Source organism: Hesperophylax consimilis, chromosome 22 (genome assembly GCF_061612785.1).
Source record: "Hesperophylax consimilis isolate HC1 chromosome 22, BYU_Hcon_1.0, whole genome shotgun sequence".
NCBI classification, from domain to species: domain Eukaryota; kingdom Metazoa; phylum Arthropoda; class Insecta; order Trichoptera; family Limnephilidae; genus Hesperophylax; species Hesperophylax consimilis.
The window spans coordinates 1,655,848-1,676,636 of record NC_142857.1 but is presented as its reverse complement, the minus strand read 5'-3'; the positions used below and the strand labels follow the sequence as shown (position 1 = coordinate 1,676,636).

Below are 20,789 nucleotides of genomic sequence, written 5' to 3'. Positions count from 1 at the left end.
ACAAGGAAAAAAACAAACACACAAAGATGTCATATATATTATGCAAAAACCGCTTAACTACACAATGAAATTCTAAAAGAATTTGCAATATACGATATTTTTAAAACCTTATTACACGGTAGGTACATCGAATAGAATTAGAGTATTTTTGTGTACTTTACGGCACACACTGAGATGGTCTCATAAAAGTCATTCTATCCCCGTTTGTATTATTGTTAGATATGTGATATAAGCAGTGTTAAAAAGAGGAAAAAATACGCTTTATATTTGCATTTAAAAATATTCCATAGACGCTTTCAAATAATTGAAATATATTCCAAAAAGTTTTCGACCGCCTTTGCCCGCATATTTTTCAAAGTTTGTGATTTATTTTTTATATCAAACGAAGTGAAGTGACAGTAATGTATTTTACATAAATATAGTTTCATATAAAGAACAAAACAATCATTAAAAAAATCTCTATTTCTTAACCCTTTACGGCGCAAGAACTTTTTTTATATTTATTTTAATACCTCCAGGTAAAACACCAACTATACATAATGGGAAAAATAATAAAAAAAATCCTATGTAAAATTTTTTTTTTTTTTTGAAAAAAAACATTGTGATGCAGAAGTGCATCATGGTGTCAAAACATACAAAAAAGTTAGTAAGTATGAAACATTTGAAAACAGATATTATTCTTGTTAAAATATAAGGCCACACCACATTTTTGACATTCTGTTTGGACTGTTCCTTTACATCCTGGAAGTTTGCATCTCAGCCTCTTTTCAGTCCATATAAGCCAGTGCCCTACCTGGTCCAATCTGACCTCTTTTGGTGGTATGTACTAGCATGGTCCTTTCGTCTTTTATCCTGAATCAGTGATTCTACGTCACTTTGGAGCCGGCTCGTTTTTTTATATTTTACTAACCTCTCGTCTTTACTAGTTGTCAAAAAACAATCAATAGTTTTGGTTGTCAGATATGTCTCCGGCAAGTCGGACCACTACGTTAGATGACGCACCTAACTGAGGCTCACCATCTGCGCATATGTTCTCTTGGCCACTGTAGACTTAACTGAACTTGTAGCCATATCCAGATACACCACAAATCACAAACAGCTTGAAGCCCCATTTGTGAGGTTTATCTGGCAAATATTGCTTTAGGGCACTTCGCGCTTTGGTGGAACACATTTGTTCATCAACAGACAAATGTCGTTTAAAAGGCTCTCTAGCAAAATTATGGTTTAATTTCTCAATCATAGGTCTGATTTTATACAATCGATCAGAATTTGGCTAACCATATGGTGTCATTTTGGCGTTATCATTGGAATGTAGCGACTGTCTCAAAAACTCGGAACTGTTTTACCGTCATGGTCTCGCGTATGTGGGCGTAACCATATTTCTCTGACCAGTACATTCGCACATTAGGCATATGAATTATGGACATGAAGAATAGAATTCCTATGAACTGTCTTATTTCCTGGCTTGTAACATTTATAGACTTACTGGTATCTTCTTGCACGCTATACAGGTTTGTTTCCTCTCTAATAAGATCGATAAAGTCGTCAGTAAATAAATACGAAAATACCTGATAAGGTGTCTGCAGCTCTAATATTTCGTTGGGTAAGATAGAAGATCCCAAAACATCATCTAGTCTTCGCTAAGCCCTAAGTTTTTATTTTTCCATAAAATATTTGTCTTAGGAGCACGTGAACTTCTTGAAGTAGTAGTTGAACTGGTACTCGGTATTGGAATACAAGGCGGTGTCTCATATTGCGCGACTGTAGTGTTGATATTGTCCTCCAAGTTTGGTGACAAGATGTTGTTGTCCTGTTTTTCTGGATCTGGTATTTCTCGTTCCTCATCCGAATATTCGCGTAAATTCTGCCCATTTCGTTCCAATATGTACGATGATCAGCTATGTCTTCGTCATCTGAGTAGTCTAAGCCATCATCACCATCTTGCCAATGGCCCAGAATGTCTTCCAATTCTTGAGTCGTCATAGATGGAACTTTGGCACCTAAACGTGGAAGCCTCGAACTCATAATGAGACTAAAAGAAAAAAACATTCTTTCTAGAAACAAACTAATGGATTATGATCGTTTAGCGCAATGATGAATTACTGCATCATAACAAAAGTGTAGCGTATCCCTGTAAGTATAGTAAAATTCATTGAAAGTATATTAAATTTATGAAAAAGAAGGACTTACTGTTACTTCAGCACAATTTCACGGCGATATTTTCAATATCAGTAATAAAAACAAACAATTGAACACGCGTGCGAACTACACGAACCGGTTATGACAAGTTTTTATATTCAAATGACCACAAAATGTAAAGTAGCGCCATTTAGTAAAAATAAAACTAACTAATTCGTAAGATAGCTTTGCTGTGGATATGCAACGCTGCGCAAAATGGTATTTTTTTGTTTCTTTGAACAACTGAAGGAGTTCGAATGGTATGATGCAGATCTGCAATTCGGCGCCGTAAAGGGTTAAATCAAAATTTGATATTTTTTTAATTACGTAAGTCTGTTTGTTTTTTTTTTTTTGGTTTCAAAAATAGCATCCTAATTTGGAAAGCGTTAGAAATCAGAGAATCTATTGGAAAATTAATGTCAACCAGAAATATTTTTAAATAAATAATGAATCTTACAGATCATTTAGGGTAACTTGACGACAGAATCTCAGAATATCCTAGAGGTAGGCGCCAAACTACAAAAGCAGTTGATAAACTGCTTTTGTAGTTTGGCGGTTTCTTGTAATGAAGGATAAAAAAAAATAATTAAATAAGCATCAATTACCTCTGCGTATAATATTAGGTACCTTTTAGAGAATATCATATAAATAATAAAAATTAAACTATCAATAAATGTCAAGTGCATATAAAAATATCTGTATGGGTTGATGATCAAAGTGAACAACACGCGTTATTTTCGATATTGTATAACCATTTCATTATCAATGATGGTTGGATGTTTCAGTCTATGTTTCCTAACGCAACTAAATATGAAACGGTTACAACAAACATCCAGAATTATCTCCGCGTTAAAGCCTCCAAATCAATTGACGACAAAATAGTCGGACGCTGCCGATTAACGGTCGGCAAATCGCCTAGTGTTGTGAAGGCTTTTTACACAGGTAATAATAATAATTGAGATCTTCGAGAGAAGAAAACTACAATAATTGCATTTTAATGCTTTAATGTCATAAAAAGGACGTTTTTTACAGACAGAAATTTTATGAAACTTACACGGAGAGAAATCGGTTTTTGTCCTTCCGATAAATTATTAATTATATATTATTAGGTATTGATATGCGGAGAAAAATGAGTATTGCCAATTCATTCAAAAATCTCTTCAAATTATGGTAATCCGGTTAAAAACGGTATTGCAGACCGTTTCCTGATTTTTTGTAAAATCCTTTATACATCGGAACACGTGTTCACGCCTCTGCATTTCCTTGATAATATACAATGACGAAATGCGGAAATATTAGGATGATGAACACATTTTCCGACATGTGATAATTCGTATTTTACTAAAACGTTTATTTGGAAACCTATCAATTCATTTGTAAAGCCTGCAATCCCGTTTATTATAATTTGAAAAGATTTTTAATAAATTATGAATATTCATTTTTCTCCATGAAGGGCTTCAAAATAGTGACTTTCATTTGAATAGTAAACACCGCACAACAGTCCCAATTGTCGGGAACCAGTGGGACCATAGCATCTCTAATTGGGGTAGTAGTGAGGCTGAAGGTAGTGGAAGGAGTAGAAGGTGGTGAATGAAGGTTGGAAGGATCTGGCTGTTCAGGTCAGATCACTGAACGCAAGGCTGAAGCTATCTCAAGAAATGTCAAAATTCTGAATGGTGGTCTTTTAGCATATAATTCGAATAATTAAATAATCTACGGACTACACATGTTTTTTTTTTAAATTTAAGAACAAACAGAATTTAGGTAGGTACCTACTGCCAAACGTTATTCTTTATTTTTACTTTTTGAGGAAACACTGAGAATGTTTTTTTTAAATTCAGGTCTCTTTTTTATTATTTTTTTCTGCGTCATCATCAAACTTTAGAAAAACAGCATTGAAGTAAATTACGTTTAAAATATATCTATGTAGATGTTTAATTAACAAGGGCATTTTTAATTAAATACCTTAACTTCAGATTAATAACAACTAGATTACTTATTTTAAGTGAACTAGTTAGGGCCTAAGGAAAATAAGGCCTATATCATTTGGGGATGCTGTGTGGAGGGTCTTACTGAGGAGAGGAAGGAGTGAACAATGAATGTTGTAGGAGGGAGGAAACACAGTGGTCCGCAAATCGTTCCACATATTAGTTATTTAGGTAACAAATAAACAAAACAGTAAGTCCGCAACATTATTATGACATGCGACGGGAAGCGAACCCGACCCTAATTAACAGACAACAAGCTCTTAACCTCAAATAATATCTCATTCACACACAAGTCAATGAGTTTCTTTGAAACCATAAACAATAAAACCTTTTTTTCATCCCAAAAAGCCAACAAGAATCCACCACCATAAATCTGTCGCAGAGAACTTTATGTTATGTTTGCCAATTAGTTTATATCTGAGATGTTATTCATTGTGTTATTTTTAAGGGTCTGTGATAGACCTAATAACATTAGCATATTCATCAAATTTATACCCAAACTATTTAAAGTGGATAATGTTGTGACTAACAGGTGTTTACGCCGTCGAGATTTTGTGTAGGTATTATTAATTTGGAAACAAAAATAAAACAACTCGTTATACCTACGTAATTGGTTATAATGTTGTACACAATTTCATAGTAAAACTAATCATATTCATTTCTAATCATCGTAGATAAGTTGTAACTGTAATTGTATTTGAATCTTTACATTATTTACATCGTAGATAAGTTGAAATTGTAATTGTATTTGAATCTTTACATTATTTACATCGTAGATAAGTTTTAACTGTACTTTTATTTAAATCTTTACATTATTTGCACTTTTTAGCAGTGCACTATTCAAACAAGTTAAGGTTGGAATAATCAAACGTTTCGACTAGTTTTAATCGATATTTGAAAACGTATAAACCTTTTAAAATATCCTGTTAAAAAGTGATAGTTCACAAAAAAAGAAATAAGTAAGTATTTATGCAATTTTCATTATTTTTTAATAAAATAATTGAAAATATTGATAAAGATAATCAACAACTCTCAATGAAAAATACGAAAGAGATGAAGATACAGAAAATCGGAAAAACTGGGACTCGAACCCAGATCCTTTAGTCTTACGATTCTTTTTTGTTTGTAATTTATTTTAAAACGGATGTATATCTTCTTCAGTGAATAAATATTATAAGGAAGTTTATAAGGGTCAATGTGTTAATCCTAATAAATAGAAAAAATAATAGCAATTAAAATTTGGTTTGATTGAAAATTAAACAAAATGAAAATACCTCACATATTAAAAAAGGCCAAATGGATGACTTCGTTATGGATTCTATTTCCGCACAACGTAAAAATACTTACATAAATGTGAAGACGATTAATCATTTTAAATTACAATTTTTTGTGGAGTCTAAACGTGTGTTGTTGTTGATAAGTTTTAATAAACTTATCACCTAACAACAAACTTAACATAACCGAACAAAAATTGTTTTAATTTTTGAAGATAATATTAGCCATTTCTAAACGAAAATCTGAAACAGACAAATCAGAAAAGGATACGGTCACATCTAGGACTCGAACACAGGACCATTGCCTTGCCGGGGCACCGCTCTACCACTGAGCTAATGGGATCCTATCCGCTTTGGTCATTTTTAACTGTATCATACTTCGAATAAGAACTACCAACAATGTCTTCATTTTTTCACCGCACATTATTTATTGGCAACTATGTTTATCTATCTTTAACTATCAACCTGGGTTTGAGTCCTAGATGTAACCGTATCCTTTTCTGATTTTTCTGTTTCAGATTTTCGTTTAGAAATCGCTAATATTGTCTTCAATAATTAAATATTACAATTTGAGGTTTTAATCAATAAAGTTATTCCAAAAAATAAAAATTGTTTTGCAAATCACATGGAGAAAATCTATCCATATTATATTTAAATATTTATATCACAATACCTACAAAAGGATTGTGAATTAAATAATAATAATTTATATAATTGCCAGTCTTAATTAATCCTTTAATCTATATAAATAAAAATGTAAATGTTCGTTTGTTCAAAATCTTAAATCTCTGAAAGTTTTTCACAGATTGCTTTGAAATTTTGACACAACTTTGCATTAGAATACGGGTGTGTTTTTATATAACAATATTATATAGATATCACCTGTGACAGGTAAAAAATATATTTTTTAAACAGCGTAAATCAGTAGGACGTAAAAGCAACACCCGCTATAGTTTCTTTATCTGCACCGTCAGACTGATCAACAGCAACGCGTGGCCGGGTACAGCTAGTTAATAAATGAATATTTTATAAAGCTACATAGAAATCTCTCTTTAGGGACTTCCTACTTTGGTTGAACTTAATTCTGAGTAATTTAATCAGTAACTTTCAGTGTTAATTTCCTGGCGAAAGCATCCCCGAAGACAAAGTTGCCATGTTCCTAATGACCCATTTTATACTTAGATCTTAGTTAAAGTAATATAAAAAATATTAACTCTGTGTTTACCTTTGGGGTTGCGCTACTCTAGATTTATTTATTTATTGTAAGAAACAAACAGCAATTTTATACAGTATATACTAAATTAACTAAATAAACTTTATACAAGAGGTTAAATACGAGGTAAGCCAAAATAGTTTCTTATGCTAATGTTGGTTAATGTGATATAATACAAAATTGTAACTGGTTATAACCATTAACTGAAAATGAAATAAACAAAAAAGAAATAAAATAAAAATCATATAAATATCTTAGAAGGAAGAAGGAATAGGAATAGATGTAGGCATAATATGAATACAGAGCAATACAAATGATTATTTCGTTTGTTTCCTAGTTTCACTTTGTCCGCCTGCATAATACGAATTTTACTTCTGTAAATGATCTCTATCTCTACATGGTAGGTATATGGACAGAACTAAAAATCTGGTCAAATTATTCGTTTTCTTGTTAAAAATGGGACTGCGGGCTTGTAACGAATGAAATGAAAGAGTTCCTAACAAAATATCAGTCAAAAGCAAATGATTTATGAGGACGGCGGAACACGCGTTCATACAAATACTGATATTGATAACATGCTTATATTGTAGCTTTCCGTCATGATATATATCAATAAAAGAACACGTGTTCTCGATATATTCTGAATGAATAATATTTTATCAACAAGTCATTTTTTTAACAACATCATTTTTTAGAGGTACATTCTAATTTCAATTTTTAGGTTCTATTTGTGTAGAAATTTCAAAATACCTAGAAATCATAACATTGTTATTTAAAATTTATTTTAGAATTCTTTCAGATATTTTTCAACTTACATGCATGACTTTTTAGATTAGAAAATAATGTTTATCGTATTATTTATCTGTGTGTTCAGATAACAAGAAAAAATACTTTAAAATCTCAGTTGCTGTCATTTTTGTTTTTTCATATATATCATGTTTTTCAGGAAAATATTATAATCATGAAATAAATAATAGACAACAGCAAAAAAATAAGAAGAATTATAAACTCTATGATTCTTTTCTATTGTTTGTTTTAAAAAGTGGAAAGTATTGATCACTTGGTGGCACAAAAAAAAACAATTTCAAAAATGTTTAGAACATAAATTTAAAAGGAACTATTTTTTCCTTACGGTATGAAAAATGATTTTCTGTACAGTGAATAGTTACCTGCGGAATTGATAGATTTGGATTATTTATATAGCGCCTTTATTACGAAAAATCAAATCACGGATAAGGGCAAGTAAGTTGCTTCTGATATTGTAATATATACACAAATTAATAACTCTATTTAACGTGTAGGTAGGTACGTACTAACTGTTAGAAACTTGCTCACCTTTCGTTGCTAATTCCAGGCATATAAATAGGTAGGTACTTATTCTACACCTTAAACATATCTACCTAATCGATATAAATAAAAGGCTACCATGTACGTATTTACGTGCCCTACAGACTCAAAAAGTACTGGACTGATTTCGCAGAAATTTCAAAGCTTGTTCTCATTAGTGACAGGGGTGTTTAGATAGTGATTTGAATTCTGAAAGTCGGGAACGCCCGAGGAAGCTAACCTAACTAACAATGTGGAATATATCATGACGCTAGATGAACATAAAGTGAATTGTTGAATAAATTCGGGGACGCCCTGTGAAGACACGAATCAAATAGATATGTAGTTATTTATGGTAAAATTAGACTATGTGATGAACGAAGTAAGTAGAATATATTACGTGGAAGTAAATGGATGCTCGAGGAAGAATCATTGACTTATTTAAAAAATAAACTTTTTCAATTTTAAACCATAATAATATTTCCACAACAAAACTACACCCAGTTTTCAGGTAGGAACACTGGAATGCACAAACTCAGAACTTGACTCAAAACCAATCATAACCCCAAGCAACGCCTAGTACCTACAAGTCAGTTGGTAAATACTATAAGGTAGTATTTAGCTAGGAAAGGGACAGAAATGAGACCGAGCATTTTACGATAAAAGGTAGCGGTGATAGTACCTAAATATTACATTCTGCCTTAACTTATAAAAGGATCGGTAAACGTTTAAAGTCAGGATTAAACACAGGAAGCCATAAAAATAGTACCGACAAAAGTAGTCTCGAATCACCATAAAATTAGTGGGAAAACATTACGAATTATCTCTCGCACGATTTAAATTTTTAATGATGACGCTTTGTACCTATAGATAATGCGGTAATGCCTCCCTATATGAAATGCAATATGTTATGCTCTGTTCACGGAGAAAGAATTATTATTTTAAAACACTACCTACATATTGAATAAATTCAACACAAAGGGAATATTATAATAATGAATTCTAAATTATTATTGTTATTATCAAAATAATATATTTAATAATAATTTTTTACATATTATTATCAAATTGTTATCATAATTGAAATATTTCGATATATCCTAACTTTTGTTCAAGCTTAATTTATTCAATGATGTTACCTACTTAATTTAAAAACTAGTTTTTGCTAACAGGTTTTGCACATAGTTGCAAGTTGCATAGTTGCAAGTTGAAATTAATGAACTATACATGGAGAAAAGTAAGTAAAGGAATCCGGTTGAAAACGGGATTGCAAGCTTTTAACGAGTGAATTGTCGGGTTTCTGAATAAAATTTCAGTAAAAAACGAATGTGTTATCGCGATATCGGAATGTCATTTTTATGTTCATAAAAAATATTATTTTTGCATTTCATCATTGTATATTACGACAAGCGCAGGTGCATGAACACGTGTTCTGGTTTATTATGAATATACTGAAAATTTATTAGGAAACGGGATGCAATACCGTTTTTAACCTGATTTTAATATTCCTATAAATTCAATATTATCTAACTTAGTTTACATTTTTTAGAGTTTCATTAGTACAATGATGTTACCTACTGTAGGTATGTAAAAACTAGTTTTACTAACCGGTTTCGCATATAGTTGTAAGTTGTAATTGATAAACTCTTACTAACAAATTATTTTACCTACATGAGTTGGTACATATTTCTTTAGTATATTTGTGTATCCTTATGGTGTCACGTATAACTTTTATGTAAAAGAAAATCGAGATTTGGAATTTTCATCCCTTTAAATAGGTACCTAGGTACATTAGTTTCATATTTACTTGCTTCCTTGTCACTGAAAATCTCTGAAAACTTGTTTTATCTCTCAATAGTTTTCAACGCTATTTTTTTATTTATTTTTTCTTTCCGATCTCAATTGAAACTGTGTAACAAATTTGTTTTATTTTTTTGACAGTTTGGTGAATATTTGAATGCTCTATATCTCCAGGCTTCTGATGAAAATTACATTGCGAGCTAAACACTTTATCTAGAAATTCCTCACAAAAAAGCTACGCAATGCTCCATCATGGTTAAGATTACAAACAAGAATAAGAGAAGATAAACATTCTATCTAAGTATAGGAACCTAAGTAGACACCTACCTAGTAAATGCAGAATATTTGAAATTACTATCAATAAAAATATACCTAGGTCCACAGAAAAGTTTACAGAATTGTCTCCAGGTGGGATATATTTTTTTTTTTTTTTGTTGTAAGACAGATTGTCTTAAATCATAATTACAAACACTAAATATTATTCGTCTTGAAGCTCGCCACTCTTTAGAACACAAGCTACAGCTTCTATAGAAGAGAAACATTACAAAAAAACAAAAGAAGTGAGAACTAATTCTATGAATTATTTTTGTTAACATTGTACTCGGTAAAATAATTTTAAAAAATTAATTGTCCATTTACAATAGGTACAATATTTCTTACTTTAACATTCTTAATATTTGAGAAAATACCCATAAAAAGATTTTTTAAATAGTATCTACCTCACTAAATATAGGTACCTACCTATACCTATGTCTTCTGTTTTAGAAATATCAACCAATAACACCATTTCTCCTTTCTTGCCATACTTTGCTAGAATATATTTTCTGCAGTGTGGAATCATGAACAAGTCGTAATGCGTCGTACGACTAGGAAAATTAATAAAAATATAACAACCAAGAAAAAATGTAGGATCTTCTTTGTCAATGAGGATCTTCAGTCTTCACTGTTGTAAATCGTAAAAGGCTTCATTGTTTATCTCTCGGTCAGTGACGTTAGGTTAGGTTAGGTCGGATAATGTTGTTTGTCAGATAAAAAGGATTTGTTATTAGTCATTATTCCCTAGGTGATGTGTTCAAAGTCCAGGTAATTATTAAGTCCGACACGATTAGCAAGTCGGTAAGGGCGCTAATACGCACTTTAAACCGTTTAAAATGTCTTCCAAGAAGTGATTAAGATTATATTATCTACCTTAGCATACCTAGCCATACCAAACACCTCTCAAATATTCAAATCATATTTATTTGACTGTTATCAATGTTAACAAAGTAGGAAAGACTCATATCTTATTCTAATTCGAATAACAAAAACAAATATAACATTGCGATAATGTAATAACAGGCTAGAGAATTTGTTGACATTTTTATGGCCAGTAAACTAACGCTGTTTATTTTGATTATCCTTTCATTTTACATAATTCTTGGACAAACATTTCGGAGAGTTTTGCAGAATCGGGGAGAATGACAATGCTTTTATACAGAGTTTTCCAATAAGAGGTGTTATTTTGATATTCAATCGTAAAAGATCAATGTTTTCGTTGCTTGTGTGGCACGTAGCGCCGTCTCGTTGAAAGTAAACGTTGTCCAAATTAATACATCCAATTTTGGCCATAAAAAATCATTAATTATCTCTCGATAGCGCAATCCATTCACCGTAACTGTTGCTCCAGCCTCATTTTCGAAAAAGTAAGGTCCAATGACTCCGCTGGACCCTAAACCGCACCAAACAGTCACACGTTGAGGAAAGACAGACTTTTCAACAATAACTCTTGGGTTTTCCGAGCCCCAGATGCGACAATTTTGCTTGTTGACGAAGCCACCGAGGTGGAAATGGGCCTCATCACTCAAGATTTATTTGCATTTGATTCATTCAAGTGAATTTAAATAATTTCAATGCGTTGTTGAAGCGTGTATTGTTCCATTTTTATTAATGGCATAGTTTCTACTTGTCAAATGTCAAAAAATGACATCTTCAAAAGTAACATCTACCGAAATAGCGGGCTATTCAAAATAACACCTCTTATTGGAAAACCCTGTACATGAAACCTCAGACCTTTTTGTATTAAATTCACTGAGAAATATCTCATATTTGGGTAAACCATGTAGAGGGTATGTATAAGGAAAGCAAGGAGCAATCATGAGTCTTGAAGAGACCTATGTTATAGAAAGTTTAAGGGACTTAAAACAAAGGGTGGGTAACGGAGACAAAATAAATAGAAGAAAGTGCGATACAAATAACCAAAATACAATTTGACCAAAACTCCTAAAAGTTTTTTCTTTAATTTTTAGCCATTTTTTAACAACACCATGTACATATATAAAAAAATGAGCCCATTACTACTACCTAATCAATAGATATATTCTCACCTAGGACAGCTAGAAGATAATAATATGAATAATAATTAGCGTTTTATTAACTTTTTTTGTAACAAATGGATATAATGATATCCTCACTGGGATCTCCCGTTCTGAGAATTTCATCTACACATGATTAAAATTTAGTTGTATGGATAATATAAAGTAATTATAAATATATTTAATAATGTTTTTTTCTGAAATTATTACAAGGTGTTTTTTTTATACATAATCAAACAGACTTTGGTTGTGGGTCTGATTTTAAGTGATTGTAACTCCAGTTCAATGAACTCGGCTTTGTTTTGAATGTGACATTTTCAAAATACGAAATGATTACGAAATGGTACCTATAGATAATATAATATTCAGAAAATTATTTTAACTGTAATTTTAAAAATTGTAGCTGAAGTGTTAATTATTCAGATATAATTTGATAAACTTCATAACTGAGCAAAGAAAAATATTCACGAAATATCTTTACAGCAACAACTCTTTAAAAACAATTTTTTTCTCGATCATTCGTCCTATCTGATATGTTCTTTACACAAACTTTCAGCGTCACTTATATGGAAACGGCCTGCATTCCCGTTTTTAAGAGGATTACCAATAATTTGAAGAGATTCTTAACAAATTAGCAATACTCTTTTTCTACGTAGGTACCTATACCCACGTCAACTGAAAAAAATCTAATATATTTCAACAAACTCTAATCTAGACAACTTTTTAAGTGTTCTAGGTATGTAATTATTATATTAGATTACCCCTACTAAATAACAATTTTAAGTGTGACTTTCTCAATTTAACTTGTTTAGTGTTGGGAGTGTTAGAAGTAGCTACTTGCCGTTCTACTACTATTTATGACAATTTCCTTATATTTAACTGATCCTGTTTTGTAAATTCCTCCGTAATAGTTTTACGGGTTTTCCACATAAATAATATGAATATAATCAAATCATAATAACATAAAGGGTTGCACTTTATTCCATTATTAATGGTAACGTTCCGGTTACTATTAGATATATAACACGATAACTGGTGATTTATGACTGAGACTGGCTAGCTAGGTATGTCCTAATTATGTATGAAACCGATTCATACATTTTAATGGATGATTCACACTGTAAACATTCTGAGAAAAATTACTCTGATTGTTGCCATAATACTCTAGAAATTTATTCAATTGGTAAATAAGTAGATAGGTTCCAACTCACAATTTTTTTTTCCTAAGTATGGCAACACCAAGCTACTAACTTTGTTTTTGAAATTTTCTTAGTATCGAATTTTGACACTTTAAAGTTCGTTTTAAAGAAACAAGGGACAGTGAGATAACTTTTGTTATAAGTGAGAGATTTTTTACGGTATTTTTTAAATTTAAAATTTTGATTTTGAGTTCTGATTTTATCGGCCAAAAGTATCGTAGTGATTTATTTTTAGATTATTTCGTGTTGCGCTACTTCCTTCATTAGCCAACGTTTCGGACAGCATCACAGTGTCCATCATCAGGGAAGATGTGCCATCAATTATATATTATCTATAAGTAGGTAGGTACCTATTATTAAATGTTTTGAATAAATATAATTCCTTCAATTTTTGTTATTTGTTTTTGGGGTGTTAGGTATGCCGTGTTGCGCTAACTCCTTCTTTAGCCAACGTTTCGGACAACATTGCAGTGTCCATCATCGGGGCAGATGTGTTATTTTGTGCAACACGGCATAACACCCCAAAAACAAATAACAAAAATACTTTTGACCGTGAAAATCTTAAATCATATAATTCCTTCAAGATTAAATATCAGACAGTAAGTAGGTATTGATCCGTGTTAAGTAGGTGGGTAGGTACTTATTTTGGTTATATAGGAAACTAACACCGTTAGAATATGTGGACACACTATCTGGAGCCAGTAAGACTACGACACTCTTGTAAATTATCATTGAGCTATTCTGGTGCAATTAATAAGGTACCTTCCTAGATATAAACATAGATACACTCACTAACCAATAGGATGCATGATCTGGGCAGCAAGTATGTGGGTACTATTGATTTATTTATTGACTCCATTTATAGAATTAAGCGTAATCTATACCAGCACTTTGTTGAATCCTACAAATTAGAGTAGTTTTAGTGATTTGGTATGTAGTAGGTATAGTTCTAGTCTCTATAATACAGGGTTTTCCAATAAGAGTTGTTATTTTGATATTCAATCGTAAAAGATCAATGGATTCGTTGTTTGTGTGGCATGTAGCGCCGTCTTGTTGAAAATAAAAGTTGTTCAGATCAATATCGTCCAATTCCGGCCATAAAAAAGCATTAATCATCTCTCGATAGCGCAATCTATTCACCGTAACTGTTGCTCCAGCCACATTTTCGAAAAAGTAAGGTCCAATGACTCCGCCGGACCATAAACTGCACCAAACAGTCACACGTTGAGGATAGAGAGGCTTTTCAACAATAACTCTTGGGTTTTCTGAGCCCCAGATGCGACAATTTTGCTTGTTGTCGAAGCCACCGAGGTCGAAATGGGCCTCATCACTCAAGATGATTAGCATTTGATTCACTCAAGTGAATTTTAATAATTTCAATGCGTTGTTGAAGCGTGTATCGTTCAATTTTTATTAATGGCGTAGTTTCTACTTGTCAAATGTTAAAAAATGACAGCTTCAAAAGTAACATCTACCGAAATAGCGGGCTATTCAAAATAACACCTCTTATTGGAAAACCCTGTATTATAAATTAAAGATATTAGATTAAAAATATGCTCGCTTAAACATATTTTTGGAAGGTGCTTCTGAGGTGTTTAAATCGAGAATTCCTGTTAAGAACAAGGATGGATACAGGAATGAATCATATAGAATAGGTAACGCATAAACCTGTTTTGTACTTTTTTATATTTCTAGTATAACTATCTGACGTTTACCCGGCATTGGGGGGGTTATTAAGATATTCATATAATTAATATAATAGTTATTAATATAATACCTATGCATTTTCTAAATGAAAGCGAACACCCAATCAAAATCCGTGGTGTAGTTTAGAAGAACTAAGCGGACAAACAAACAGACGCGGATAGCGACTTTGTTTTGTACTATTTAGAGAATTATCAACAGTTAATAATATAAAGTGGATAATAGTGCATGAATGTGAATGAGACTAACCAATGTGGTAGGGGTGAAAGGGCGCATGGGCCCCTAGAGCAAGGAAGCCCGCCACTGCGCTTTGCAAAATAATTCTGCCGCCTTTCAAATAACTCCTTGGTGAAATTATATATATTATATCACTCGCTGTCACTGGCTGGATGTATTCACACTGGACAGCCTATCACATATTCAACACAAGGTGAAAAATCCAGTTTGAAAACATTCCACAGATAAGTTAAACAAATCACAAATTCAATTCGTTATGTTCACAAAATCACTTCAATTCAACACAACACAGAAAAAGTACGAATTGCGTTAAAAATATTTTTTGTTTATGTTTTTCAAACGCGTGTCACAAACGTCAGATTCAAATTTAGAACAAACGCGAAAAAATTGTAAAATTTACAAGCGTGCGATGTTTTGAGAGATTTTATTTATACTATTTTTGAAACTCGATTGTTTGACGTTTGTTTTTTTGTTGTTTTTCGAAACGATCGCGGACCCGAGCACAGTGACGACCGGCACAGAGGTGCGCGAGACTTGACTGAAAGTTCGGGAGTATTGCCGCACTGCTCTCTCCCGCAGGGGCGTGCCTCTCGCGGCGCGGTGGTAGGGGCATTTATAGCTGCTGCACTTCGGCAATAGGGCGACCGAGCAACACAATAAACTCCAATGAGAGAGACGCGAGATACATATTGATGTGAGGAAGAAAGAGAGCGAAATTGCATGTGTTATTTTTTTGAATTATACTAAAACGTTCCATGGGCGGGATTACGCGGTGTTGTTCGCATGCGCGGATGTCACGTGGGTGGGGCTCGGCCAATCGCAGCATTGGGGACGTTCTTTTAAAACATTTGAACAGAAAATCTTCTTTTTCGAAAGATTCACGGGCGATTCTCCGCCAGCGGTAGTTGTGTAGTTTTATCTTTTGTTGTTTTTTGCCGCCGCTATAATAGCGGTTGGTTGCTGCTTGCTTGCTGATGGTCCATTGTTTTGTTTGACTGTTTGCTCGGCGGGTGTGGGAGAGGGAAGGGGACGGGACTATCTAGTGTCTGCTACCTCTGCCTGTGACGGTGAAGGCTGTCTTGTAGTCTCGCGAGTCAGTCGAGTGCCGCTTCTCGGAATGGCTGCTGGCAGCTTCCATCGACCTCTTCGCTAGATGACTGCCGATTAACATTAAACGTAGGTTTCTAATAAAAACATGTCTATCAATGACGTTCAGTAAACAATGAGAACAGTTGTACCTACCTACATACCCCAAAAAGGGTAAAGTATTTAGATAATATATTAAGTAAGAAAGTGAATATACTCTTCGCCCCATCATTGCTTACAAAAACGAACTTGAGGAATATTTTTGCTAAATCAATAGTAGGTAGGCTGATTTTAAAAGAAAATGCTTTTGAAAGATATGAAAATTTGACAGTTTTAATGAAGGTGGTACCTACCTACCTAGCGATCATATATTTTTAAACTTTGTATGATATCTTTGCAGTCGTAGAACGATTACATCAGATCGGTAGGTAGGTACCTCCATGGCTAATAAAAAGGTTCGAATTTTTTAATTTTAATTTTCTCCTTGATAAAGGTGAGTAGGTAGGTGGGTACCTAAATAAATAGGGGAATGACTAAATTACAAAACTATAGGTAGGTATAGTAGAAAAATCTTAAATGAAATCAAAGGTTTGAATTTTTATTTGAAACAAATAACTCTTTGGCTACATTAGTTTGGTATTATTAACCATGTTAATACAGGGAAAAGTAGATAGAATATTATTTTACAAAATTTGGAAATTTTCACAACTTGCCCCTACTCGTGGGGTCATTTGTGACAACGGTGGGGCAGGTTGTAATTAAGTAAAAAAAGGACATAATAAAATTGGTAAGGACATTAATCCTACAAATTTATTATCATCAGATAAATATAAGTGGTTTGATATATTTACCATTTGAAGTACTAGGTAGGTAGAGTCACGTGGGGTAACCGTGCGCAATTTTTACATTGGGATTTTTGTATTAAAAAGCTTTAGGTATTTTACTCAATTTTTTTGTTTATTAATATGATCGATTATTAAGGCATCTCAAACAACCATAAAAACTTCATATGGTTCATAAATCAAACAGTTATATACAAAAGTTTACATGCATGTCGATTGCGTACACTTACCCCATGTGTGGGGTAAGTATACGCATACCGTAGGGTAAGTGTTCGCACCGCGAAGAGTTACCCCCATTGCAATTATCACACTTAAATTGCCCCTTATCGTAGTCTGTGCAGTTCTCATGCCACCATGCTTTACACACAATACATTCTATCCAATCTTCTGTTGGTGGATCTCGATATTTCTCCTTGCATTGTGGGCAAAAATAGTCCTTAGAAGCCTGTTTTTGTGCTCTCTTTAAACAGTTATGCACGCTGGAATCTCCCGCCTTACGCTTTGTGGCGATTCTTTGTGGTGTGACTTTCTTGAAAAGAGGTGGTCGTCCGATTTCCATGGTTTTAAATATTTTTAGATTTTTGCATCTGCATCTCTCTGTTTCTGCTGAAGTTTCTTTTTATAGGTAATTATTTCATTATCATCATACTCGTAAACAAATTTTCTCATTGTCTGCATAGTCAGGCCGTTGAACATTTCGTCAGTTTTTTTACAATAATCGACGATTCGGCCTGAAAATAAATGAATAATTATTAGATCAATAGTTTCACAAAAAAATGACATCTGCACGATAAATTGAGTATCTATTTATCTAAAAATCTACCTCTTTATCTGGTGTAAATTTCAGACGATATCTACCCATTGAAGTTGCTATTAATTTTAGGCGTTTACGCAGAGTGGCTTCACTGATCCCAACAATATCTGCAGCAGCCCGCTGACTCTTCCCCTCTTTCATGAGCCTTTTTGCAGTTTCAATCTGCTCTTGAAGTTGGACGAGTGCGAACACTTACCCCAGCACACTTACCCCATCACACCAAAATTCAATAAACTTTAAACATCAGATTAGTGGTTATCTTTATTAGAATTATCACTTTGCACCCGTCTAACTAACAATATTTCACAAAAAAATATCATAGACCACGTCGCTCTGACACAGCTGGTTACACAATAGCACACATCGGTAACAAAGATGAAAAATTTAAGAAAAGCACGAAAAAAAGTAATTTACCTACCAGTTTTTATTGACAAATCGGCATCCACTGTATACATGTGCTGCTTCGGCGCGATCCAGAAGGCTACTGAATTAAGGAACGCACGGGCGCTTAACAGGCACAATCTTGTCGGAAACATCACTGCGAACACTTACACTCCGCGTACGGTTACCCCACGTGACTCTACCTATTATTTAAATTCGATATTAATTACAACGTTGGTATTTTGCCATTACTTATAAGTTTTTTTTCTATAGTAGGTATAACAGGTACCTAATGTTTTTCTTCTCTTTTTAAAACTTCTGTTTTACAATACCTACATATCAGTATATAATAAATATATTTATTTTTTTATATAGCTTACGAGTAAATTATTTTCCTGTTTCAGGTTTACTGGTTTGCAACAAACATAAATAATTGTATGCATATTCGAATGTACAATGTACCTACATACCTAGTACCTACCTACTTACTTTATATATGAAACTTTGATTATTTACAATATCAAGTGTTATTATTTGGATTTAATGTTAATCTTAGTATTAGCATTTGATTTTTATATTTTTGTATACAGTTGTGCACAGTGGCGGCCAGCTAATATGTGCTCCCGAGCGCCGAACAACCAACAAGATTTCCGACATGGCTAATCACAATACGAAACTCGGTTCGGTTATAATATCTCATTCAAAAGGTACCTACTTATTAAGCGCGCTTAACTTGCAGACCGACTTTGACTTGTGCCTATGTTCGTAGCAGTTCGTTTTCGATTGCGATCCAAAATTTAACTGCTTTGTCGCATATTCTGTGGAACAGTCGAAAGCGTGGGTCCATACCATTACATACTATTCTTTGCAAATAATACCATATCAAGAACGGCGTTCGGAGTTTTACCACCACATCAGAAGGAACGGTTTATTCAGTAGAAAGTTAAACTAAAACGCGTATGTTTGATATTATTGTCGATATCGTTGTTTCAATTTACCATCTGCTATTTTTCAGCGAATGTTACGCTTCTTCGATACAAGCATACAGGATAAAACTTGTCATTAAGAGATGAGTGATGGTCAGATTACTTATTATCAGTTCAGTCAGTACTCGCCGTTGCCAGGCATTGTCTCTTGAATTTAAAACTTTTCTTACTCTGAGAAAGTTTTGAAGTTTAATTGCAGGTTATATCGATCTTGTACCTATATCAATTATTAATAAGGCATATCAATTGCATGTTATACTAATTTATGATTACTTTTGTGTTTGTTCAACGTATAAATTAAGAATGAGTTTGAATGTGGAATACATTAAGAATAATAGGTCGAGTTTTGAAAACAAAGTGATAATAAAAAATGCCGGTCCACCTAAAACCTGAACTGATAATAAAATAAGAGTGCAAATCTGGATCGAAGAAGTTTACTCGATCATTTAACAAAACAATGTATAACAAAGCTTGTAGCTCTGTGCATGTGATCAATTGAATAGTTTATTTTGTTTTACGTGTTTAATTTACGATGTTGATTCAGTTTGGACAATCAGCGGTGTTACTGATGTAACTCACCTTTCTGAAAAAATCAAAAAACATAATTCTTATCATTTACATTTACAAAAAGTTTTGAGCTTAAAGGTTTTAGGAAAAGTTGACATCAGAATGCAATTGGATTCAGGCTACCGTGCCTAAGGTAAACACCATAATGAGCTATTTAATAAAAATCGATACAGGTCAAATTTCCCAGAACATGATTTCAATGTGACGCTTAAAACGTATGACTTCCTAAATAAAGTTCAGTACCTAAAAGGTAAACTCTGTGCAATTTACGCCCGCGACGATTTTTCAAAAGCTAACGGCGCTTTATCAATTTTACAACTTTTTTATAGTACTTGTTTATTAGAAGACTTTCCCGAGACTGTGAAATTACTAAAACTTTTGTGCACCATTCGTGACCTTTGGAATGACCTCAGTTGAAAGCTAAAGATGTTTCTCAACGTTAAAAAGAATAAAATCTTTTAACACGTTGAGCCAGGACAGACTGAACGCACTATCAGTGTTAAGCATTGATAGAGGTCTTTGCTAAACAAAATGAACACAGAATAGAACTTCTTTATAAATAGGTATGTACCTATATTTAATTTATTTTATGACTTAATGTTGTAATCCGGTGAACCCCCACATATTTTGACCACCGGCCGCCACTGGTTGTGCATCCATGTTTATGTTACATTTATATACATAAATTGTCAATTTCCTCAGAAAAAGCCCGATAGGGCGTTAATGAATAATAAATAAGTCTCAATCTAATAAAAATATAACAATCAATCTCAGCCAATCAAGCAAAAGTCGCAGAAGAAGTCAGGGATGTGTTCGTCCACCCAGTAGGTACATAACTCATGA

The 20,789-nt window shown here is 33.0% G+C and overlaps 1 protein-coding gene across 3 annotated transcripts in view; it reads right to left on the bottom strand.

Moving 5' to 3' along the window:
* Positions 1 to 15,763, bottom strand: part of Lim1 (LIM homeobox 1) — a 137,687-nt gene extending 121,924 nt beyond the window's left edge. For all 3 annotated transcript variants that reach the window (XM_089644946.1, XM_089644947.1, XM_089644949.1), the window contains exon 1: positions 15,283 to 15,763. The gene's annotated coding sequence lies outside the window, so the exon portion shown is untranslated. The remainder of the gene's footprint in view (positions 1 to 15,282) is intronic.
* Positions 15,764 to 20,789: the final 5,026 nt, after the last annotated feature.